This window comes from Notothenia rossii, assembly GCF_949606895.1.
Source record: "Notothenia rossii genome assembly, chromosome: 10".
NCBI classification, from domain to species: domain Eukaryota; kingdom Metazoa; phylum Chordata; class Actinopteri; order Perciformes; family Nototheniidae; genus Notothenia; species Notothenia rossii.
In genome coordinates, this window is record NC_136908.1 from 45,674,453 (window position 1) to 45,700,906 (window position 26,454).

General features: G+C 39.5%; 1 long non-coding RNA gene across 2 annotated transcripts; it reads left to right on the forward strand.

The window, feature by feature from the left end:
• The first annotated feature begins 1,997 nt into the window (after positions 1 to 1,997).
• Positions 1,998 to 24,484, forward strand: LOC307022378. 2 transcript variants are annotated; one of them, XR_013803374.1, is made up of 3 exons: positions 1,998 to 2,029; positions 21,446 to 21,508; positions 22,845 to 24,484. It is a non-coding gene; the product is annotated as an uncharacterized lncRNA (long non-coding RNA). The 2 variants fall into 2 exon arrangements; XR_013803375.1 differs by lacking the exon at positions 1,998 to 2,029 and adding an exon at positions 17,417 to 17,580.
• Positions 24,485 to 26,454: the final 1,970 nt, after the last annotated feature.

Sequence of the window (26,454 nt, forward strand, 5' to 3'; positions counted from 1 at the left end):
ATCAGAGTTCAGATTTGGTCCTTATTATTACCTTTACAAAAACACTAACTTTGTTTACATTGCAGTAAGTGCTTTTGTTGGGGTAGTTTTGCTGACCCTGCATCATCCAACTTGAGCGTTGGTCTGAGTCTGAATTAAATAAGTGCTTCTCGTTGGGGCGGTTGAACATGACAAATGCTACAGACTGTTAAGGAAGAATTATATGTCATTGAAATCACATTCAGATTACCCTAAAGCAAGACACTTATGATTTTGTCTTCATAAGTGCTTCTCTTTGGGGTTGTCTTGGTTGTGAGGAGTTCAACAGAAATATTGTTTCTCAAATGCTCAGCATTTATTGCATTATTTGTATCTGATTCCATCACATACAATATAATCTGTCATCAGAGTTCAGATTTGGTCCTTATTATTACCTTTACAAAAACACTAACTTTGTTTACATTACAGTAAGTGCTTTTGTTGGGGTAGTTTGGCTGACCCTGCATCATCCAATGGGTTATCTATATGTTCATATGCAATGTTTAATAGTACGTAATATATTAGAAGACAAAAAGAAAAGTCAGAGAAGATGGTGGAAAACCCCACGTGGAAACTCATAAGCCATGAAGAGGTGCAATTATTTTATATTGAACCAACTTGAGCATTGTCTGAGTCTGAATTCAATAAGTGCTTCTCGTTGGGGCGGTTGAACATGACAAATGCTACAGACTGTTAAAGAAGAATTATATGTCATTGAAATCTCATTCAGATTACCCTAAAGTAAACACCAAGGATTTTTGTCTTCATAAGTGCTTCTCTTTGGGGTTGTCTTGGTTGTGAGGAGTTCAACAGAAATATTGTTTCTCAAATGCTCACCATTTATTGCATTATTTGTATCTGATTCCATCACATACAATATAATCTGTCATCAGAGTTCAGATTTGGTCCTTATTATTACCTTTACAAAAACACTAACTTTGTTTACATTGCAGTAAGTGCTTTTGTTGGGGTAGTTTGGCTGACCCTGCATCATCCAATGGGTTATCTATATGTTCATATGCACACTTTATTTGTACGTAATATAATAGAAGACAAAAAGAAAAGTCAGAGAAGATATTGGAAAACCCCACTCATAAGCCATGAAGAGGTGCAAGTATCTAATATTGAACCAACTTGAGCATTGGTCTGAGTCTGAATTCAATAAGTGCTTCTCGTTGGGTCGGTTGAACATGACAAATGCTACAGACTGTTAAGGAAGAATTATATGTCATTGAAAACACATTCAGATTACCCTAAAGCAAAACACTAATGATTTTGGTCTTCATAAGTGCTTCTCTTTGGGGTTGTCTTGGTTGTGAGGAATTCAACAGAAATATTGTTTCTCAAATGCTCACCATTTATTGCATTATTTGTCACCAAAATTACCCTAACACAGGCACTGACTTGAGTTTAATGCAGTAAGTGCTACTTGTTGGGGTAGTTTTGTTGACCTTTATTTCTCCCAGTGTGTTAGTTTTACATTAGTAGTTAAACTTTAGTACACTGAAAAAAAGGGGAAAGTGGGGATGTTCAATTTGCAAATATGCATTTAATATATGAAACATAATTTACTCATGTTTCTCGTCGAAACATGAATCAATCATATAGAACTATGTTAATCTTGAGGGGTGTGCGTTCTATAAGTCTCAATCATGTTAAGAAATAAGAAAAAAGTTATGTTTGTCTCTGTAACTCCGCCCACTGAGCACATACGTCAGCAGCTTGCTCCGCAGCCGATTACTCGGCTTCTAATTATTATTTACAAATGTTTTATTCACAAATTAATATGGTCGGACTCAAACCCGTACTTTAATAGTTTCGTAATTGAACCTGAACAATATGGCACTTTAATGGACAAGATGTAAAGCAGAAAAAAATTGCAAAATATATTTATTTTAAAAAATGTGAAGCTTTTTCTTTTTTAAACAAAGGATGGGGCGAGGGGTTCTACCATTTTTTCTTCCCGCATCGGAGGAGTAAGCTGGTTCTGTCCCGAGAACATCTCTACAAGGTAAAAGTTATTTAAAGTTATTTAATGTCATGAAATGTTCGACATAGTTACAGGTTATCACAAGACGCATTGTTTGCAAAAAGCAGAGTTCACATGTGCCGTTGTTACAGTACAAGTTGAGTCATGACAACTGGCGACATTCTATTATTTTCGTCATAGGAATCCGGGGCGTGTACATTGAGGACCCATTGTTGACTTACCAGGAAAGAAACATCGTTTGTCGTTTACGTTCATCTTTTGCTATATCTGCCTCCATAGGATCACTTTGATGCACATTCAGTACTCGTATGTGAGGTTGTGGGGGAGAGGTCGATATCGTGACGCTTACAGGGAGGTATCGAACATTACAAAGTAGGTGACTGTGTAGATGCCTGTTCAAAATATTGCAAACTTGAATAAATCATTTAAATTATATTATTTGTTTCCGACTTTCATTTGTTCATCGTTCTTAATGTGATGTATATTAGCTTTGATAGCTGTCCATACCTTCAGACAGCCTAAAAGTAAAACACAAGTTGTTTATTCACAAACGCTCATCGACATGACTGGATCACTCATGACAAGTTGTGATCAGCTCCGATTAAATTGTGATATCAATTCTGTAGCTATTCTCCAGGGAGCACGTTTTTTTGATGAAATACCTGTATCCCTCTCATCACAACAAGACTCTACACTGTGCAGGAAAAACAATTACATACATGAAAATAACCTTGATGCATGGGAATGAAACACACAAACTATCTTCCGTGGCTATGCTGATATGTCACAGTAACAGTCAACCACATAAAAGTAAGTCCAGCGGGGCAAACGTTGAATACATATAATACAGTAGTTCTATTATGCCTTTAAGCCTATACGTTTAACCCATAAGAACCCGGACCCATTTCTACTTTTGGGGAAATTAAGGGGAACGTCATTTAGACTAAATAGACACATTTCTGACAAGTAACCCCCCTAGTGTCAAATATCTGAAATGTGACATATATGTCACATTGGGCTTTAATCGTAAAGTAACTCTTATTTATAACTTCATTAATGAGGATGATGTTTTGGTTTACATTTGTTTGAACATACTTTCAATTGAATAATAAGGAATATGTTAACTAAATATAATTGAATCAGCTAAATTAACTGAGCAGATCATAATCATATTTGTAATTGTACATATATGTCACTCTGGGTTTACTGTGAATGTTTAGGGTTAATGTCCCGATGTGACACCAGTGTCACAGCAATATTTATGGCATTTGTTTCATATCAATTTCATCAAGAAATGTTTCTACAACATATGTATATGTAATCAGAATCAGAAAAGAGCCAAAGACAGCTTAATGTTTAACAAATGACATGTCATGTAAGCATTTTTATTCTTAAATGGCTTGAATGTTAGCTTTAGCAACAAAAAACATTTCCAAATGTAGCTAGTTCTGTCACATGTGTTAGCCTGGCACATGGACATCTTGGACATGTTGTTATGGGAACACAAAAGCAAATGACAAGGACCATGACCCACCAGACTGTTCAGTGTGCGTCACTTAGGGACTTCATGAGACAAAAAAGGCTAAAGTTGTATAAGGAACTTTCCAGAGCATTTAAAGTTCATGTGACACCTGTGTCTAAGCAATTATGTCTGTCTTCTGTGTTGCACCATGAGGACCCACTGATATAAAATGCTTAACCGTCTAAGTTGCAACCATGCACTTTTTGGAGGGCTAAGTGCCAGCTTGACATCTTTTTGGCTTCATTTATAGAAGGAAAGACAACAGTGATAGTTATGTTTCAGAATAACATTTATTGGAAATTGTTAGAACAATCTCCCTGGTCACCGGCTTGAGCTTGAGCCTCAGGATCCATGTATCTGTGATCCTCTCCAGAATGGAAGGAGTCATCACATACAGAGCATCAACTAGTTCCTGAACAGTGTCCTTCACATGCTGATATCCAAGAGAGGGAGTTCCACAGTCACAAGATGGAGGAATAGAAAGCAGTATTCAATGTTTACTTCAGATTAGCTCCACGTCAGAAATGAGCATGCTTGTCATATGTCTCTCTCCATAGAGGCTGAATCATCATGCTAATCACATAGCTATCATATGCCTCAAACAGTCCTGATGCTCTTCTAGGTAATCACACATCCTGTCATGTTCACAGCTACAGTTGATACCTTTGTTATCATGTTACCCTCATGTTGGAAGAGGACATTCAGGATTTTGCCAACAGAAATAATAAACTGTGTGTGTGTGTGTGTGTGTGTGTGTGTGTGTGTGTGTGTGTGTGTGTGTGTGTGTGTGTGTGTGTGTGTGTGTGTGTGTGTGTGTGTGTGTGTGTGTGTGTGTGTGTGTGTGTGTGTGTGTGTGTGTGTGTGTGTGTGTGTGTGTGTGTGTGTGTGTGTGTGTGTGTGTGTGTGTGTGTGTGTGTGTGTCTAAGAAGTGCAGCCTTTACAAAAGAAATCTGCATTGAGAGAGGGCTCCCCAACACAGTACGTGTGGTACCACATAGTGCACCCAGTGCACTCGATCTTAAAAATAAACAGAAAAACGACTTGTTAGAATATTGACAAACATTTTAACATCCCTCATCCAGAGTAAGCAGTAATCAAGTTGTTTACATTTCATTAAGCAAGCAATGTATAGTTTTAGATCTTAGCTGTTTTCCTTTCTGTTTAGAGTCCATGCTCAGAAGTTTCTTCAACTGCTCCAGTGTCATCCCATAGTGCAAAGGCATGCAAGTTTGGTGAATTAAAGTAAACATTTATAATATCTGTTATAGAGAGTGTTCACCCAGTGCTGTAGAGGTAACCAATCCAGGGTGTATCCCAGTCCTCCAGCCAAATGTTGGTCAGGAAATAAATACAACTTCTTACCCATTGGTCAACCTTAGGCCCTATGCTATGTTCCCCACAGGCCCGACACAGCTCGGATAGGTCATCTGTAAAAAAATTATTAAGAAATACAGGCATTAAGGTATTGAAATGCCAAATAAGACACAATATTTATGTTTCCCCTGTCTAGTCCTGTATACCTGAGTTGTTCACCAGAGCCATTGCCATCTTTAACCTCATTGAGGCCACTCCTTCCTGGTCCACTGGGTACTGGACCTGTTGTTTTTGCAGTATTTGCTCTGCAAGCTTAAAAGGTCTGTCATAAGTATCTTCATAATTTTTGTTAATTACAGATGGTTATATATACACACACACATTACTAAATGTTACCTTCAGAACCAACACACCGCAGCACGTAGAATCCATCTGTTTGGGATGATCGATTGTTGTGCAGGCCCATCTTCCAACTGAAGGTCTGTGTTTTCGGACCAGCGATCTACATAGGAAACAGATAGATTGGGTTTTGTATATAAGCCCAATTCAGATCCTTTTTTAAGTCAAGAAGAGCTGCATGTGTTCACACAGGACAATCTAATGGTATTCAAGTAAAACAGTAGTAATCAGGAACATGATTTATGTGGCTTTGTGTTGCTCCCTCTTAATATAATCAAAAATCCTGAATATGTCTAGTAAACACATTAGAGCTTATATTTTATTCACCTTGTTACATCTTTGCATCTGATTAATTGCTCTTCCGTGGCCCCCAATGGGTTCAAGAACAGGGACCTGTTCTCATTCAGATACATGATCTATGGAAGTGCAAAGAAATTATTAAAGTGTTGAGTGTTGAATAAATAAAAATGTCTTGACCCATTAACATTTTAGATTACTTACAATGAGGGTCCAGTGTGCCCCGTCACAGACAGCTCCGGCCGACACCTCATGTTTTGACAAATCCAACTGAAAAATATTTGTACATTCATCAGTACATACATATGTTCATATATACACTTATTTCTAGTACTCTACTCACCTTTCTTAAGCCTCCCTTGTGGGTTCCCTGCCAGAGGGAAGTCATTAGGTAGGAGTCCACAATGAAGACCCCAGCTTTGGCCCCAACCCATGCCAGATAGGCATTCACAATCTATGAATACACCAGTATCTTTTGAACCCATTTTCAGAATGATCAGTTTGCCTACTTACATTTTTCATATACAGTAGGCTTACCTCTCCCTCCAACTCCTCTCCCGGGGCCAAGACCAACAGATTTTGACTGTATATTTTGTATGGGCCATACTTGGCCCACAGTGTCTCTTGTCTCCTCCCTGCCCATATGTCTCGGATTACTATAAAAAAAGGCATGTTAGTTATTAATGAAATGCATACTTTAAGGTGTACTTTTTTTCAGTTTACTTACAAGTCTCTACATCAGAGGATGCTCCTCGTGCCTGGTACTCTGTTGTGGAGGTGGAGGTGGGTGTGGGTGTGGAGGGCAGTGGAGCAGCCAGAGGAGAAGGATCCAACACTTTTTGTAATTTAGCAGGGATCCTCTCCTCTGGCTGGACATAGTATTTCAAATGATCAATGTTCACTCTCATTGTCTTTTTTCCTTTTTTTGTAGCAAGGTCCGCTACCTTCCCCTCAATTTTTAGGATCCTGAATGGTCCCAACATGTCTGCCTCTAGCTTTCCTCCTTTCCTCTGTTCCGACCTTTTGTTGCGTTTTAAAACGAAATCCCCCACTTGAAAATTGTCCACTTGCCCACCTTCTTTCCTCTTGCGGATCTTATCTTGGCTTTTTTCTATGTTACCTTTCACCCTCGCGAAAACTGCCTCCTGTTTTTTGAGTCCCTCGAAGACTTCCTCCATTTGCAACAAGTTGCTCACTTTCTCTTCCGTTATCTGCCACAGAAAAGCGTCAGAATGTTGAGAAAACATTGATGTTTGAAATAGTATGAATAATTAAAAAGGATGAGGACATTATCAGATCTTACCTCATACTCCTTGGGCACCTCTGACGGGTAACTCGCTTCCCTCCCAAACATCAGAAAATAAGGACTGAACTTGGTGGTCAGCTGGGTTTTCGTTCTCAGACCAAACATCGTCCCTTGGAGGAGTTGGTCCCACCGTTTGGGCTCACCCTCCACCAGTTTGTTCAGGGACCTAAATTCAGGTCAAGTACAAACACAAGAAGGTAGAACAGAAATTGGTTTCTAATATATGATAAAGCAGCTGATTTATTTACTTTTGTTGTATTTTTAGCTATCAATTCTGATTAGTTCATATAGGAACAGTAATGTTTGTTATTCTATGAACAAATATACCTTTGTATTGTGCCATTTAGTTTTTCCACCAAACCATTTGTTTGTGGGTGGTACGGCGAGCACAGGCTTCTTTTGATGGCCAGCTTCTCACAAAGGTTATAGTTGACCTTGAAGTGAACATTGGGACAAACAGGAAATAAATAAGTTAGCACAGCAGTTACATAATGGGGAGTCATAATTCTTCACAGTAGTACCTTATTGCAAAATTCCCTGCCTTGATCTGTTAGCAGTCTTTTAGGTGCACCAAATTTGTAAAAGAAATCAAGAATACACTTGGTCACCTCATCTGCTGTTTTATTTTTAAGTGGGTATGCCTCTGCCCATTTGGTGAAATAATCAACCATTACACAAATGTACTGATTGCCACCATCGGTTACTGTGAGTTTACCCACTAGGTCCATGCCGACAAGTTCCAGAGGCTCTGTTACCTGAGATGAAAAAAATACACATGAGCATTGCAGTACATTACTGTTGGCATGTTTGAAAGCTGAAACTGTCTGCAAATGTGTCCTGTACTTCAATAGGAGTGTACTCTTTCTTCTCCTTGATAGTGGCCCTCTTGGATTGGCACTGGGGACACGCAGCAATCTGAACAAAAAAACACACTATAAACCTTTATGTGTTGCACTTTTGTACCATAATGTGTAATTTACCTCATTATTTTGAACTCACCCACTTGCGGATGTCCTCCGTCATGCCAGGCCAATAGAACCGCTGAATGATGGCCAGATGAGTTTTCTCCATTCCAGCGTGTCCACCAATTAGGCTGCAGTGGAACTCTATGAAGAGCTCGTTGGCTTCTTCACTTGATAAGACCACTTTTGCAAGGTGCTCAGTCCTGTTTTTTTTCCTCCTGCATATGTAGTGCAGGTCTCCGTCTGGTATTGAAATGTCATAATTATACATGTATCAACAGTGTTATCAAAGCAGATGATGTTCTGAAGACCACATGTCTGAAATGGTTACCTTTAATCCTGAAGGACTCAGCTCTTCTTTTGATAGCAAACCTCTGTTTGTTAGTCAAGCCTTCAGGATATATATGGCGGATATGGAAATCCAACAGTTCTTTCACCATGTTTGCATCCATGGTTTGCTGGCCCTCTCTAATATTAAGCCCTACACAAATGCTGTCCCTCCAACACACACACAGGCAAACAACTACTCACTAAATTAACACACAACACACAAGGACAAACAAACAATCACATTCAGTACTCACGCACAATCGATCTTACTCTGTCGAATCTCACTATTCTATCGCTATGTATCTGTCTCTCGCTCTAAATGTCTCTCTCGCTCTAACTCTAAATGTCTCTCTCGCTCTAACTCTAAATGTCTCTCTCGCTCTAAATGTCTCTCTCTAAATGTCTCTCTCGCTCTAAATGTCTCTCTCTAAATGTCTCTCTTGCTCTAACTCTAAATGTCTCTCTCGCTCTAAATGTCTCTCTCTCTAAATGTCTCTCTCGCTCTAAATGTCTCTCTCGCTATGTCTCTCGCTATATCTCTCTCGCTATCCTCATACATTTGTGTCATTTCCACCAGTTTATATAGCACTAGAGACAATCAAGGAGCAGATCACAGCTTGTCCCAGATGGTCAGCTGTGGCCAGCTGTGATCGATCCTGTGATGAACACGTGCTTCAGTTACAGTGTTGGGTGTAATGCGTTACAAAAGTAACGGAGTTACAGTAATGTATAACTGTTAGCTGTAACAAAGTAATGTAATGCATTACTAATAAAATGTGGGTAATATATTGCCCGTTACAATTCTCAGTAACGCAGTAACAACACATTTTAACCCGAAATTAAATGGTTTTATGTTTTTGAACCATTTACCAACATTGCAAGACATTCTGACACCAGAGAAAAATTGTTTACCCTTCAGGCTCATCAAGATCCAGGCTGTCGGATGTTCTTTTCCCCATGACTGCCTCACTGCACAAATATCCCGCTTATTACATACTAAACACACTACAGAGCCCATTCCGTGTTCCTGCTAGTATTTACTTCCTCTCTGCCTTCTTCTGGTGATTTATCTGACGTTCAGCGCTCCGTCTTTTAACCTCTTTTGCTTTCTCTTTCTTGATCCTCCTTAGCAACCTTCATTGTAGTCATCAACAGTGGTCTGTACTACTGTATTAACAACGTGTCACAGGTTCAATGAATCAGAATCGAGTATTCAACTAAGCCGTGTAATAAAAGTTGTGAGTAGCCTTAATGGCCTACACAGTTGTTATGCTATACCACATTGTCCTTCACTGGATGTATAATGAGCTGCACTTAACTACATTTTAGCATTTAAAATATTTAGCCATTCTTTTAAGGTTATTTTGGTAGAGTAACTCAAAAATAGGCTAATATAAAAGTAGTGTTAGTCATTACATTTCAGAGACAGTAATATTGTAATGTAACGTAGCCTATTACTTAAAAAAGACATTAGTAAGTAATGTACTGTCTTACATTTTGGAAGTAACTTGCCCAACACTGCAGATGATCCAGTCATCTCGATGTTGCTTTCGGGCTGTGAATAAACAACTTGTGTTTTACTTTTAGGCTATCAAAGCTACTATACATCACATTAAGAATGATGTACAAATGTTTTATATGTATTCAACGTGTGCCCCGCTGGACTTACTTTTATGTGGTTGACTGTTACTGTGACATATCAGCATAGCCACGGAAGATAGTTTGTGTGTTTCATTCCCATGCATCAAGGTTATTTTCATGTATGTAATTGTTTTTCCTGCACAGTGTAGAGTCTTGTTGTGATGAGAGGGATACAGGTATTTCATCAAAAAAACGTGCTCCCTGGAGAATAGCTAAAGAATTGATATCACAATTTAATCGGAGCTGATCACAACTTGTCATGAGTGATCCAGTCATGTCGATGAGCGTTTGTGAATAAACAACTTGTGTTTTACTTTTAGGCTGTCTGAAGGTATGGACAGCTATCAAAGCTAATATACATCACATTAAGAACGATGAACAAATGAAAGTCGGAAACAAATAATATAATTTAAATGATTTATTCAAGTTTGCAATATTTTGAACAGGCATCTACACAGTCACCTACTTTGTAATGTTCGATACCTCCCTGTAAGCGTCACGATATCGACCTCTCCCCCACAACCTCACATACGAGTACTGAATGTGCATCAAAGTGATCCTATGGAGGCAGATATAGCAAAAGATGAACGTAAACGACAAACGATGTTTCTTTCCTGGTAAGTCAACAATGGGTCCTCAATGTACACGCCCCGGATTCCTATGACGAAAATAATAGAATGTCGCCAGTTGTCATGACTCAACTTGTACTGTAACACCGTTACAACGAGCAACGTAAATACAGCTGTCAATTTGTAAACATTGTCATTCACTGGTGTTAGCTAGGATAAAGCCATGAAAATCATAAGGTGAGTTTATATTGATTGACTTGTGTTTAGCGTGTTTTTTTTATACTGTGAGTATTTGTAGAGCGTAAGTCCGACAGTTGCTTGATTTACAATATTTAAAACGATGAACCTTGCCCAAAGTTATGCACATTAAACCGAGCTCAGTTGGGAGGGGGAGTCATATCTGATGGATGAGCTTGCGGCATGTCTGCATGTCTATATAGGCTACGTCTTGTTTTAAATTATTTTTTCTTGTCTGCTGTCAGGCGGTGTAGAACTTTACTGCATCGGTCTACTCTTGTTCCGACTTTTAAGGGCGCTGATGCAGGTTGTAGGCCTACCTTACGTTAAGCGACCATTTTTACCCATTTAAGGTGTTGATTGTTGAAGATACAATATTGTCTGTGGGACCGCAGTGTTTTCCCTAAAAAACTGTGTTTATGTCTCTGCTTTGATCCGCTCTGTGTTCATGTAAATACCGTAATTACACACAGATCAAAACAGAGACACAATATTGTGTGTTGGGGTGTGTCCCGGAAAGGGACACTTGATACTGGAAAGTGGAGGATATTAATGATTGTGTTACATTTTAGCAGCGGTGCAGATACCATGAATATGGGGGACATGCCGGACAGATCAAGTAAGGGTGACGATCCACCCGCTGTGAAATAAACTTATCTTCCATATTTGCCGTACACTTGTGTTTACGGAAGTTGAGATGTTTCTCGGTTGTGATTGGTTGTTTCTCGTCACATGACGAGCGGTGCGCCCTGCTGCAGTGCACGTCTTCATTGAAACCAATGGAGATCACGTGATGACAACGGCGAGCTGAGCGGAGTAGTCGGGTGCAGGCGGTAATCAGACTTAACTATGATTTAACCAAAACTGAAGGTCTCAAAGTGTAATGCGCAGTCAGCTCTATTAGTGTGTAAAAACATCTGCGTCTAAATGCCCGGCAGTAGTTTGACCAGAGCTAGAGCAAAGAAAGACAGCGGCCTCATGGCGGAAATGTTTGGTGAAGAGGAACACGTCCCCAAGTGGGCTAGCCAATTGCTTATCGAAATACAAAGCGTTAAAGAAACCTGTAACGTAAGGTTCGACAATCTGGACAAGGCTATTGTTCAATTAAAGAAAGACTCTAAGGCCACTTCTCAAAGAATAAACAACGCAGAGAAGCGCATTAGCGAGATAGAGGATCAAGCCAATTCCCAAGGGAAGACAATGGGTGATTTGTCCAAAAATGTCAAAGCCCTCCAGGGTAAAATGCTGGATCTGGAAGCTAGAAGTCGGAGAAATAATCTCATCCTACCCGGCCTCCCCGAGGGTAAAGAAGCCGGTGGCATCTCCCCACTACTGGATAAAATTCTCCGACACTTCCTGAAGCTGAGTGACACAATCCCCGCACCTGAGATAGAGCGTGCCCACCGCACTCTGCGTCCCATCCCGGACCCTGGGCACCCTCCGCGGCATATCATCATACGTTTTCTCAGATGGAGCGATAAGAACGAGGTGTTTAAGACGCTGGCGTCTGCTAAAGGAAAGCTGACATGGGACGGACATGATCTTCGCATGTTTCAGGATTTCCCAATGGAGATACAGCGCCAGCGGGATTCATACAGAGAGCTCCGTAGCATACTGCGCAAAGAAGACTTACGGCACGGCATCCTGTACCCTGCCAGACTCATCGTAACCATCAACGGGGAGACTGTCATATTCAAAGATCCCAAGGAAGCTGAGAAAGTTCTAAAAGAAAAGAGACCTGATCTATTTGGGATGTGACATAACCACAAGACTGTGAGTTGGCCTACGCCCCCACCGCAAGCGCACACACACACACAGAATCATTTACACTGACGCATGCCCGCACATACACTGACTCACAGTCGCACACACCCTCATTAGGATTCTGATGCAGGCTATACTGTAATGTAAGCCCCAACTAGTTAGCAAAGTTGTGGTTAATGGCAGACAAATGAATAGGCCTATTGGCTATTGAAGGACTGGATTACCTCTCCGCACCTGAGCTCCGCGGCTCTTCTTTTTCTTCACGGATAGAGATGGACTTTCCTCCATCTCAATGTATTTTCCGTCGTATTGCCTTTTGGCAATATATTTTTTGTTTTTGTGTTTATCTGTGTATTGTTAGGGGGAAGGGTGGTAGCATCTCTATGTTTTTATGTAATCTTGTGTTGTATTTTTTACGGTCTTGTGTTGTTGTTTATATATTTCCCCTCCCTTCCCTTGATGCGTCGATGACACCCTTCCAATTTGACCAAAATACTAGCCGGGCATCCGATATGATTGTTACCTTACTTAAATGGATACACAATTGAACAAAATTATTTTGCTTAGTCTGAATGTAAATGGAATTCAGAATCCAATCAAAAGACATAAGATTTTGTTGTACTTAAAGTCTTTAAATTGTGATATTGCTATGCTACAGGAGACTCATTTGAATGCGATGGAATCTAAAAAACTAAGACAGAATTGGGTCGGGCAGATATTCTCTTCCCCTGGAGGAAAAGCTAGTAGAGGAGTCAGTATTTTAATTTCTAAGAATATGCCTTTCAAATCATCCAATGTATGTTGATCAAGAGGGAAGATATGTAATTGTCTCAGGTTTGCTACAGAATAAAATGGTGACATTAGTGAATGTGTATGCTCCAAATAGTTTACAATCTAAATTCTTTACCTCGCTTTGCCCAAAGGTATTGCAGTCCATAGAGGGTCCTCTTATTATAGGTGGCGATTTCAACTCTGTCTGTGACCCTATGGTGGATCGATCCAGCCACCCTCTCCCTTCAGATAAAAACATTTCCGCCGCCTTGAGGGACTTTCAATCCGAGCTCGGTATTACAGATGTGTGGCGCCTAGTGCACCCAGATGCCCGAGAGTACTCTTTCTATTCCGGTGCGCATAACTCCTACTCAAGGATAGATTACATAATGATGTCTTCAAATTTGATCCAGAATGTTATTGAGATCAAAATGCATAGTATATTATTAAGTGATCATGCTGCGGTATCTGTCACATTTTTCCCTCCAACCAACCCTTGCAAATCCAAACAGTGGCGACTTAATACATCTCTACTCAAAAAGGAAAAATGCACACTGCTCATTAAAAACCAAATTTTTGATTTCTTTGAGATCAATCTAAATTCTGTACCAAGTGTCAATACTGTCTGGGAGGCTTTTAAAGCAACATGCAGGGGCTGGTTAATTAGTTTCTCCTCGGCAGAGAATAAAAAGCGCAGAGAGGTGAAATCCCAATTAAACTTTAAACTCAAGACTCTAGAAGAGCAGCACATGCTAGACCCATCCAATTTAGATCTAAGGAACTCACTTCTCACCGCTGGGACTAATTTGCAGAAACTTGTACATGAGGAGACAGCTTTAGCCCTTTTTCGTTTACGAAGAACATACTTTGAATCCGGAGACAAAGCAGGGAAAATGTTAGCTCATAGATTGAAACAAATAGAAAACAGACAGATTATTCCAGCGATCAGAGATGAGCATGACAGGCTACAGTGTGATGCAGCCAAAATCAATGAATCTTTCAAGAACTATTATTCTAAATTATATAGCACAAAAAATAACTTGAATGAAGAAGCCTTAGATAGCTTTTTTGGAGATTTTAACCTCCCGAGCGTCAGCTTGGCTGACAGATCTGCTATGGAGGCACCTGTTTCCCAAAATGAAATAGAAAACGCAATCATGAAGATGGCATCAGGGAAAACTCCAGGGGACGACGGTTTTGGAACAGAGTTCTATAAATGTTTTAAAGAACAGCTTTCACCATATTTACTATTGTTATTCAATGAAATATTAGAATCTGAAGCCATGCCTCCCTCCATGAGCAGGGCCATTATCTCATTGTTGCCTAAACCGGGCAAAGATCCTTCTCTGATGGGTAACCACCGCCCTTTAAGCCTTCTAAACTGTGACTACAAGATTCTAGCCAAGATACTGGCACTCCGTTTGGAGAAGGTGGTTCCATCTATAGTGCATCTAGACCAAGTAGGTTTCATTCCAGGCCGCCAGTCCTCAAATAACATGAGGGTTTTTCAGATTATCCTAGAAGCAAGCTCCAGCAATTTGCCAATGATTGCAGCATCACTAGATGCTGAGAAAGCTTTTGACCAAATAGAATGGAAATATCTGTTTTACACGCTCAAAAAATGTGGCTTTGGGCCCAAGTTGATTAGCTGGGTAAAGACTTTGTATAGCGCTCCTTTCTTTTCTGTTAGAACTAATGGGTTAATCTCAAAACCTTTCCCCTTACACCGTGGTGTGAGGCAAGGGTGTCCTGTTAGTCCCCTACTTTTTATTTTGGCTCTAGAACCATTAGCCTGTGCAATTCGCGCTAATGGTGACATATATGGTGTGAACATTCATGGACACGATTTCAAATTAAATATGTACGCTGACGATATACTTCTTACTTTGAGCAAGCCAGCACTCTCTATACCCGCAGTTCTTGATATGATACATTTATTTGGCAGCTTCTCTGGATATAAGATAAATTGGAACAAGAGTGAAGCAATCCCACTTAACTCATATACATATAAACACAACCTAATGAGCACCCCCTTTATTTGGAAAACAAATGGAATGAGGTATTTGGGAATTAACATCGTCTCTCCTATCTCTAAAATCTTTAGCCTTAAAGGCCCTGCTATTTTCCAGTCCATTAAGGAGGACATCAACAGGTGGATGGCCATACCACTCTCTCTATGGGGCAGAGCAGAAACCTTGAAAATGAATGTTCTCCCAAGGCTTTCTCATATTATCTCCTCTATCCCTCTTGAATTCCCACTAAAATGGTTTAAAGATATCAAATCCCTATTCACTCAGTTCCTTTGGAATAATAAGAAACCCAGAATCGCACATAATAAGTTGATCATTCCAAGATCAATGGGAGGTTTGGGAGTCCCAGATGTATTCCAGTATTATCTGTCCTTCAATGCAAAGTATCCATTATCGTGGGCGTACAAAAGTGCCTCTTCGGTAGGCCGTTGGCAATGGCTGGAGCAATCCATCATGTCTGTAAACCAAAACATATCTCTGGCATCAATGTGGTACTGCCCAAAACCACCACCCTCAAAGGATAATACCATCATCCGCTTTTCATGCTCTATTGTAAAGCAACTGCACAGGAGACTCAACATTGAGGGGCTCTCTTTACCATCTTGCCCCATTTGGAGTAACCCCTGTATTTCTGCAGGAGGAGGCACTTTAAGTAATAATATCTGGCAGAAGGCTGGTATTACTACAATTGGACAGATATATAAAGACCAAACCCTTCCATTTCAACAACTCAAAAATCAGTATGGTCTCTCAGGCTCGTCTTTTCTATCATATGCACAACTAGCATCTATTATTAGTACAAAATGTAAGGAGGGAGCCATGCCTGCTTCATGTATGGAAGAGGACCAGCGCCTCAAGAAAGCAATCATATCATCAGGTATGGTCTCTAACATTTATAAATTATTATCTAGGGCTGCCCCGAATACCTATTCTCCTGTCCAACTGTCCTGGGAGCATACCTTGAATATCTCTCTGTCTGCTTTGCAATGGAACTCCATTTGGCAGTCAGCTATGTTCTCTTCTAAATGTGTAAGATTCAGGATCATACAGTTCAAAATTCTAAATAGAGCTTACATCACCCCTGTTACAAAATCCAAGATGGACAATAAACACAGAGATTTATGCTGGCATGAATGTGGCAAGCGAGGTACATTGTTGCACCTACTCTGGGAATGCCCAGCGGTAAAAAAACTTTGGTCAGAAGTAATATCCTTATTGTCTGAATCTTTCAAAGTTAATTTCCCTACATGTCCCATTGCATGTCTACTGGGTCTCAAGCCAGATGGCAATCCTGCAAGGACTACCGATCGGCTCTGGACATTGGGCTGTTTAGCCACAAAAAGACTCATCCTATTAAACTGGAAGGAACGCAAACCAGCCCGCTTTACTAGGGACTCATGGCTGAGGGAGTATCTGGACCTACTGAACATGGAGCGTGCAGCTTCTCTGCCAGGGGATTTTGAGGGGAGACAGGAGGATTGCGGTTCACTGTCCGCAGCTCTCCTATCTAACCCTGTCAATATGGCATCTCCTGTGTAATGTATAATGTATTGTGTATGTAATGTCCTGTGTATGTCACAATCAGCTGTCTTAGGAAGTCATCCTTGCATCCACCCCCCCCCCCCCCCCCTCCCCCGTTACGTTTTGTTTAGTTGTTTGTTGTTACATGTTTTGATGTACGGTTTGTTATCTGGAGCAATGTCTGTTAAAAAAATTAATAAATTTAAAAAAAACAAAAAAAAAGGAAACCAATAGAAATGAGCTCGCAACGCTGATGTGTATGGCTCCGCACAAAGTTGTACTCATTGCATTAGTATAGGCTACTGTAGCTTTTTACACTGGAGGCGCCCATGTCGGCCTAATTCGGTTCATATTAACCTAAAGGTACATAATTAAATGGTAAATGTCGCCTTTAAGGAGCAGAACATTTTGGTTTTATTTGTGTGTGAATGATGAAATAATTTCAAATATGTTTTTCTATGATACGTAATTGGTGTGGAGAAGATTGAACTCAGCCTTCCTTTGAGCATTGTTCCAAAGGCTCTGTAGTAAATGGTGAGTATTCAAATGTTTTGTGTGATTTACTTGACTAAATTAAACTTGATCTTTAACTAATTGAAAACTGGTATTAGTCTGACAATTTCTGAATATGTATTCATAACATTTACAATGTTTTGTTTGTTGAAATGGCTATAAGGGTGTTTCTTATAGTAGTCTTATATTACAGAAATTGTTGTAAATTCCCCTTGTTTTCTTAGGTCTGCATTGTATCGTTTGTGTTTTTTGGTCAGGCACATTTGGGGACAGCTAAGTAGCGCAGCTACGGGTCCTCAAGCTGTTTACCAATGTACGTTTGAGGACAGGACATTATTGCGGTCGCATCGTCACCTACATAATTACCGTCAAAGAGAGAATGCGTTCGTGAAGAATGTGAGCATGCAGATCTTTAGTGTCTCTTACAGTGTCACATACTCTATGCAGAAGTATTATTTTAAGCAACACATTAAGTTGACGAAACACTCGAGACAAATGTAATTAAAGTCAGATCCACTCGTGTCTTAGACGGGGCAGTGATATCATAAACCTGTTAATGTACGCATTCAAACACTTATTCTTTTACCAGCTGTATTCACCTTGCAGGTGCAACTATGTGGCTTTTATCCTGGATACAGTGTTTAAGTCATGGATGTTTAAAGTTTAACTTCTTCATATGTCTAATATTATAGTTGACTTTTCATTCAGGAAGTATGACGCTGCGCTGTCAGTACGCTTCTCCATGTTTTTGATTGGTCGAATGCTCCAAATACCACCCCTTTCATGTGAACGCGCACCTAACTAGATAGGGCACGGCTGGCTTGAGCGATCCACTTGATAACCCGCGTCGTAGTAGAGTTTAGCGAGAGCGCGTATGTTTTGGATTAGGCCAACCGGCTAACTCAAACATATCCAGGTTAGGTTGAACCAGCTTCGTAGTACAGGCCTCTGGTTGTTCGTACTTGATATAAAAAGTTATTCTCACTATAGTGCCAAAACAGGAGTAATGTGGTCCCTTTTCCGTGCTCTGGTCTACATTTTGAATCAGCTGAAGAAACTTAACTGAGTTTTTGGTACAGCCTGATAATAAAGAGTTACAATAAGCTAGCCTTGAAGTAACGAATGCATGGACTAGTTTCTCTTCATCGTTTTGAGGCAAGCACACAACTACAATCAGGGCTCGACAGTAACGGTTGCCAGGTTGCCATTGGCAACCATTCAGAAAAAGTGTCAACCACTTATTGGCCTTTTGGCAACCAGTTTTTAACATAAAGAAATAAGGACAGCAAACAGCTAAATGTGCACCCCAAAATAGATAAATGTTAAATATTTGTTGTATTAAGAGTGATATTTAATAATTGTTGTGACCAGTCGGAACCAGATACTTAAGTTGCACATGCATTGGTTATGATTACGGAGCCAGAAAGCAATGCACGTTTACTCGCGTGCGCTGTGTGTCGTGTGTTCGTTTTACAAAAAATGGCAAAGCAAATTAAGTTGTTTGACTGTTGGGTAAAAAGTTCAGCCAACACGTCAACTTCTCAAACTAATGTTCAAAATGATTCAACTGATAAAGCTCAAGATGAACCTGAACGAAAAGCAAAGAGGAAATGTGTAAAGTCTTGGGAGGCGAAACATTCTGCTTTGTTGTCCATCCAGTTCCGGTAAAAGTTCCTTCAAAATAAGAGTCCCGATCTTATTACTACCAAAATAAAACAAACACATTTTTAATATAGTTAGACATATTAAAGGTAATTTACAGCATTAATAATTCATATCTAATTCTTAACTGTGAATGGTTTTCATTTATTTAAAGAGCCTGTGATAGCCTCCCAACAACTGTTGTGCAATGAAATATTGGGCTACTAGTCATCTCTAACCGTCAGTTTAAAAAAGAAGGTGCGATACCGTTCCGATAAATATGAATAATTTCGAACATCGCGGGGAAATTCCTTCGACTCATTTTGAAGTTTTGGGGAAGCCGGAAGTGACGTCAATGCGGGAACGCTTCACTGTGCGGCGAGAGAGCCAAACACGGACAAAGTGTGTTGTCATGCGTATAAATGGTGAATTACTGAGTTTAGGCACGTTAATAACGTTTTAATGAAGTTGACTACAGTATATTCATATTTGTCAGTGCTTTCATGTCAATTCGGCAAACATAAACATAAATGATAGTGGTGAAGATGATTAAATTAGGATTAAAAATTGGTAGTGAGAGCTGCTGAATTTCCTCCCATCGGATGTGATATAAAAACAAATCGATTTTTTTTGTAGTTGTAAACTCAAGTGGATGAAACTACATTTATTAGTGCTTTCACGTCAATTCGGCGAACATATGATACATTAAATGATCGTGAGGAGGATGATTTTAAAAATCTTTTTTTTGGGCTGGTCTGCATTTCCTGATGAGAAAACAAACCGATGCTTTTTGTAGTTGTAGTACACCAACGTGGATTAAACGTGTGTTTTTTTTACCACAATGTTGGGGAAATTAATGGATAAAATGCACGGATTATTATTATTATTATTATTATTCCCTCTCCGATCGGGACACTAGGTCCACCGTTTCCCCGCAGCGAGGCTCCCCCCGTTGACAGTTTACGTGGGCTGGGTGCAGTGGCGGACTGGCCATCGGGACGAATCCCGATGGGCCGGTACCGAAGTGGGCCGGTCGGATAAGTCACTAGCACATCCCCCACTGCCATGCAATGACGTCACACATAATTTGGCGGGACTTGAAGAATCCCCGAGAAGATCCAGAAAATTGTCAACATTGAAGGGCAGATTAATGGTTATCAAAGTACAAATATCCAAAATCAGTTCAGTAACGGTTTTCAAGGGGACAATGTTTACTCAAATTGATGGGTTTGGATGATGGGGGAAACTCGTGTCACAGGCTCTTTAACATTAGAAATGTATTAGTCTGGCCAATCCAAGACTTCAATGCTGAAGGGCCAACGGATCTATGGTGGGGATCAGCACAAAGGTCAAGGTAACCCACATTTGAAAGGAAGACAACGGATGACTAAGAAACTAGTGACTTGCTCAATTCATTTGTGGGGGATCTTTGAAGAACATGACAACAGCTGCACTACTGGTATTTTGTATACCAGCAATTGAGGGTGGACAAGTTTACTACCACTTTAGTTTCAAATAATTGTGTTAATTACTTATTGTAAAGCATTTGAACATTGTTTTGTGTCACATGTTCATTATTAAGTTGATGTGTAACTGTATAGTATCTTAATTATTTAAAATATAAGGTGACTAAAAATGGCAACCGTCTTTTCAGTTTTGGCAACCAAAAGCCGATGCCTGGTTGCCAGCCTGGCAACCACTTAAAAAAGTTAGCGTTGAGCCCTGTACAATCATAACATCATTAGAAAATGAAATGATTTCATGATTTTTATGACTGTGATATTTTGTTTTCTTTGATAAATGCGGAGTTTAAGATCATAACAACCCTGCCCCTCCAATCAAGATTTCTCTCTCAGCTGGATGTGCTATCTGACAAACTTCTGAAGGTTTTTGAGAAGAGAGGAGGACAGATAGGCCAGCTTCTGAACTGTATTATGTCAAACATGACTCAAGTAAGAATTCATTTTAAGGAAATTATACATAGTCAATAGTGTACACATTTCATTGAGCAAAATAGATTCTTTATTTTCTTATTCCCCTTCACTTAGGTTGATGATGTCGATTTAGGCCGGGATTGTCTTCTCAAGGGGTTGTGTGTGTGTACCTCAATGAGAGAGTTTGTGGTCAGTAGAAGTAATATTTGACCTTTTGATTTTTTTGTTGGGTGTTAAAATATGTATTTATTGAAACACCACATAGTATATAGCCTAAAGCACAGGTGGCCAACCAGTCAGAGGTTAAGAGCCACATTTTTTTCTATGTTACTGCAAAGAGCCACATCAAACACACAGTCACTGATACCCCTCGTTTCAGTTTTTTGTTTTCTGGAGACAAGATTTCAACCACGTCATGATGCATTTTTGTGGCATTGGGATATATATATATTTTAAATCCTCTGGAGCAGAAAGAGGAGCTGTGGATTATTGTTATTGATTAATGCATCAGTGTTTCTTAGGGTCCAAAACACTAAACTCACAACTTAAAATGAAAAAGTTTAGTTTATTTAATAAAAAACCACATTTTCAATGTGAAAAGTCACAGTAGTTATAGATTATTTGCAATTAGGTGCTATATATATTAAAAAAAATAATATATATATATTTTTTACCTTGAATTTCAGGGGGGGGCGGGGCTCCGTTGGCGGGGCTCCGTTGGCGGGGCGCAGCGCATCTCCAAGACAATGGTAGGTGAAACACTGGATAGTTTTTAATCAACGATAGGTTTTCCCCCCCTCAAAGGTGATTGGTTCTCTGCATCGCAGGTATTATTGTGATTGGCTCTTGGGCCACATCAAAATTAGACGCGCTGTCATCCTCTCATACTGACACCTGACACCACACATACACACGTAGGGAGAGCTGGGACAAAAGTAACACGGGACAAAAGTAACACGGGACGAAGGTAACGGAGCGATTTTATCCGAGCCCAAACAACTTTGACCGGCCAAATTACGTCAGAATGATCAGCATTCAATACTTAACAGACCTACTAAATATCAGGTTTAACTGTCAAGAGTAGTGTTGTCACGATACCAACATTTTGGTTTCGATACCGATACCAAGTCAAGAATTCAGATTCTTTTTCGATACTTTTCTTAAAAAAAGGGAAACAGTCTTAAATGTAATTATTGTGCTTTATTTCACACCAGAACCATAACCCAAACTATTAAACAATGAGAACAATAAATAAAATAAATGACAAGAATTCCTATTAAATAAAATGAATACATTTCTTACAGACAGGCCTCGTGGTGTCCGTAGGCTTGCCCTCACTGTCAGAGATATAGCTAAAATACATCAAACGCTTCTGGCGTCTTTTTTGTCAACAAGCCGAGGCGCAGCGGCAGTTGCACTCCCACTTGCAGCCATGCTTCTCGTTTTCTCACATGCTCTGGCAGCTAGCGCGTGCACGAGAGAGGGGAGGGACTTGGAGCGTGCTGGAGAGGGGAGGGACTGCAGGCACCGCTGCAGTGCAGGTAGTGGAAGCAGAGCGCTGAACACACACGGCTCTTATTAAAACGGCGCTTTCTCACCGGAGTACTTTCCCCCGTCATTCTTAAAGTACCGATACTAATGAAACCGAGGAATCGTAACGTTTTTAACGGCAGGGTATCGTGGTATACCTTTCAAGTATCGGTACACCGTGCACCACTAGTCAGGAGTCAGTGTCTCTCCCCCAAACTCATACATATAAAATTCGATATGAACTGAAGAGCCGCATGAAACCAGGCAAAGAGCCGCGGGTTGGCCCCCCCTGGCTTAAAGTATGTGAACATCCCTGTTTTTTGTTTAATAGCCAGACTACACTGAAAAGCTAGAGGGCTTTTAATTTAAAACGGATACAGGAAATGAAACATTTTTTATCAGGTCAGACAGGAGTATATCAGATAACAAGGAGGCTTAAAAGTACTGAAATCTGACCAAATGTACTTGCTAAACACAGGGACTTAGTAATGGGTATATATATGTATTGATTTGTTAGATCTCACTCTGTTCCTTTTGTGACTGTGCGCAATGCAGGCCGAAGAGGAAGATGTCATTCTGCGGTCCATTCAGGGGATTACAGTGGGACTTTATGTCGTCAAACACAATTCCACCATGAGACCAGAGGACAGATGAGACCAGAGGACAGATTGTCCTGGAAGGCCAACAGGTACTAACTGATGTGGACAACATTGCATTAGCTGCTACCATGCTGTTTCGACTAATGTATGCAATGAACCCGAACGACCCCCCTAAACTGAAGTGCACGTTCAAAGTGCTCCAGCAAATGTTAATGGAGCTAGACAGCAACGTGCTCTCCAAGAATGCCCAAGCGTTTAAAAACAAACTATTTGAGTGAGCTGTTGCCATGGACCATTGTGCACTTTTACAGCATTCATACTGGACTTTCATCGATACAACTGTCTTGCACTTCCTTTGCTCAAGCTTTTTGCTTGATTTGCATGTTTCAGAAATGTGGGTTTTTCCTGGGGTCAAGTGTTTTCAGAATGCACCACTTGTCATGTGTTTCAGAATGTACTAATTGCGCTAATTGTACTAATTTACTAACTTCAAAATGTCAGTTCTTTTTTTTTATTTGTAATACTTTCTTTAGTGCATATGTGGTGAGAAACCAGGCCATTATTATACTTCCATGTATTTTTCCATAGCAATGCCATTGCTTTTTTGTATTAAAGTGCCCTTTCATATTAGCAGGTTACTATTTAAATAATGGATTTGCAAGAACATTTACTTTTTTCGGCTAGGCGTTGACATTTTCTGTTAATTGTTTAATATGAATGAGTTACAAAAATAAGCCTTTTTTTGCCATTTGGCACAATAAACCTTTATTTTGGTCGGGAGAATAGTTTCCTTTAATCTTGCTTAATGTGTTCTAACACAATAATGTATATGTACATGCATCACAAACATTTTCTATTTCTTCTATTTCTTTATTTTCAATGTATTTGTTAATTCTCGTAGTCTTTATTGACTATTTGTTTTAAAATGTTATGATAAATGCTGTAGATATAAGAGATTAGGATGGATCCTGTAGAAGAATGTACGACATGCCTCTATTCACATGAAATAAATAATCTTATGTACCCCTTGAGCACTAGGTAGATTAAACAGAAAACTATAGCATGTAGTTTAAACAAAATATTAATGTGGCTTTAACAGGTACAAATGAAATATACTGAGTATATTAAAAGCCTAAAATGAACATTAAAAGTCATGTTGGTTAAACATAGGGTAAATGAATATACCTATATTAAAGGAAATATTCACATTAACATAACAATTTCATGTTTCTTTGACATAACATAGTTGTGTGTCTTTAACATAATGGAATAGTTTTGAGTACTCATCACTTTACCAAACAATATGTGCAACCGATCTCCATGTTTTTTATTACTTAAGTCCAACAGACTTTTTAAAGTGAAGCTTCAATAAAGAAATCATGTTGCTTTAACAGGTACAAGTTAAATATACTGAGCATATTAAAAGCCTAAAATGAACATAAAAAAGTCATGTTGGTTAAACATAGGGTAAATGATATACCTCTATTAAAGGAAATATTCAAATGAACATAACAATTTCATGTTTCTTTGACATAACATAGTTGTGTGTCTTTAACATAATGGAATAGTTTTGAGTACACATGTTTTTAATGTGTGCAACCGGTTTCCATATTAAAATCATGTTAATCCAACGGCCTTTTTTCTTCAGTGTAGAGACAATATTACTGTTGTATTATTGTTGCATTGTTTTAAGTGTCGGACCCCAGGAAGAGTAGCTTTTGTCGAGAGCAAAATCTAATGGGGATCCTTAATAAACATAAACATAGATTCGTGCCATAGATAGAGAACATGTTGCGAAACACAATAGCCAGCATGTGTAGTTCTGGGGACGGGGTGGGGGAGGGGGGGACGGGGTGGACCCGTTCAAATCCAGGTTTGGACAGTCTGCCGTGGTTCCATCCCATTTCAAGTGCTGTTCGACGCTCGGCCTAACCCTCGGAGCACACCCTCCAATCACAGAGCTTGAGGACTATCACAGGGTTTGTCAAGCGAAGCGGAGAGAATACTTACTTCCGGGTGTAATATTCTCTAAAGCAAATGAGCTGCTCCGGCCCGCGGTCCTGACGGACTCCAACTTGTGTTTATTAATCAAACAAATAAATAAACACAAGGATAATTATGTGTTATTGTTGAGTAAATGGAGAATTGCACAGGGGAAAATAACGTACCCATGCCACAATTTTAGATGCGGATTTTGTTAAACTAATACCTTTGCGCTGTGGACCAACACTATAAATTGACGGGGAAGGGGGTAGCAATAAAGATAACACCATTAAACAGTTACACAACATAACAGAAATAATATCGATAGCAGCGTCCCTAGCAACCACCTTGGTAACAATGAAAACGTTGTATAGAAACAATTTCCTGAAGTAATCTTCATAATAACTAGCAAACTAAAGATCATGTACATCCACCGCACACATAATCTGAAATAACAACTCATATTTCTTGCATCAAATGACATCAAAACGCATTTTAATGGCCAAACTAACCACGGCCATGTTTTTTTTTTCTACAGGGAAAGATTTGAAGATCACGTGACATAGACCCCAGCCATTTGAATGAATGGTGAAAAGAAACGTAGGGATCCAACAATTTCAGAGGCGTTTTTGTAGAAATACTACGTCCTACGTTGTTGACCAACGTAGTTATTACACGTTTTTTTATGAGACTGGGTTGACTGTACATATAAAGATCAAGTATCTTTAACTTAAACATTTTCATATCTCTTCAATTAGCTATTTTGTTAGCACAGTAGATATGAAAATCAGGTAGATTTAACTTAAATATTTTTATTATCTCTAAACCCCAATATGAATAAAACATTTCGATTGAGTAGTACTCAAAACGGAATGTTGAATACTTAAAACGTTTGTTGAAACCGATTATATCGAAATTCTTAGGTAACTCAAAATCCCTAAGTTAACATTTTGAGAAAACATTAAAAAGCACTTTAACACTGACAATTTAAATGCAAATTACTGTTTTATTAAGTGACACACACTTTACCAAACAATATATATAAATTATAGCAAATAACTAACTTTTAAATACAAAATAAATTAAACAGTGCTAAGGCCTTGACAAATATCCAGATTTCCAGGAAAGGTTCTAATTCTTAATTTACTACAAACAAGTAGTAAATAAACACACAACCCAGTTGATGCTAATTCTTTAAATATATACCGTTGAGACAATTAAAAAAATATACATTTTAGCCTCTATGAGTGTTTGATCGAAGGCAATGTCTAAATCGAGCAAAAAGTCGCGGAGGGGGAAGTCTGACATGGAGGCGTTAGCCGACACGGTGCTTGAGAAGCAACGAGGCTATCTGGATTCGAGCTTCGACCAACTCCAACAGATGGGAGACGGAGGGGAAATTGACTTCTATCCAAACAGACTTGATGGTATCTGAGTGAAAGCCGGCATCGTTAAGGCAGAGATGGGCAAGATACGGTTGGATGTGGTGAAAAATATGGGTATGCTAGCCAGCCACGAGGATACGCTGGACATGATGCAACTCAAGCTAGCGGAAATGGAGGACCGGAGCAGAAAATACAACG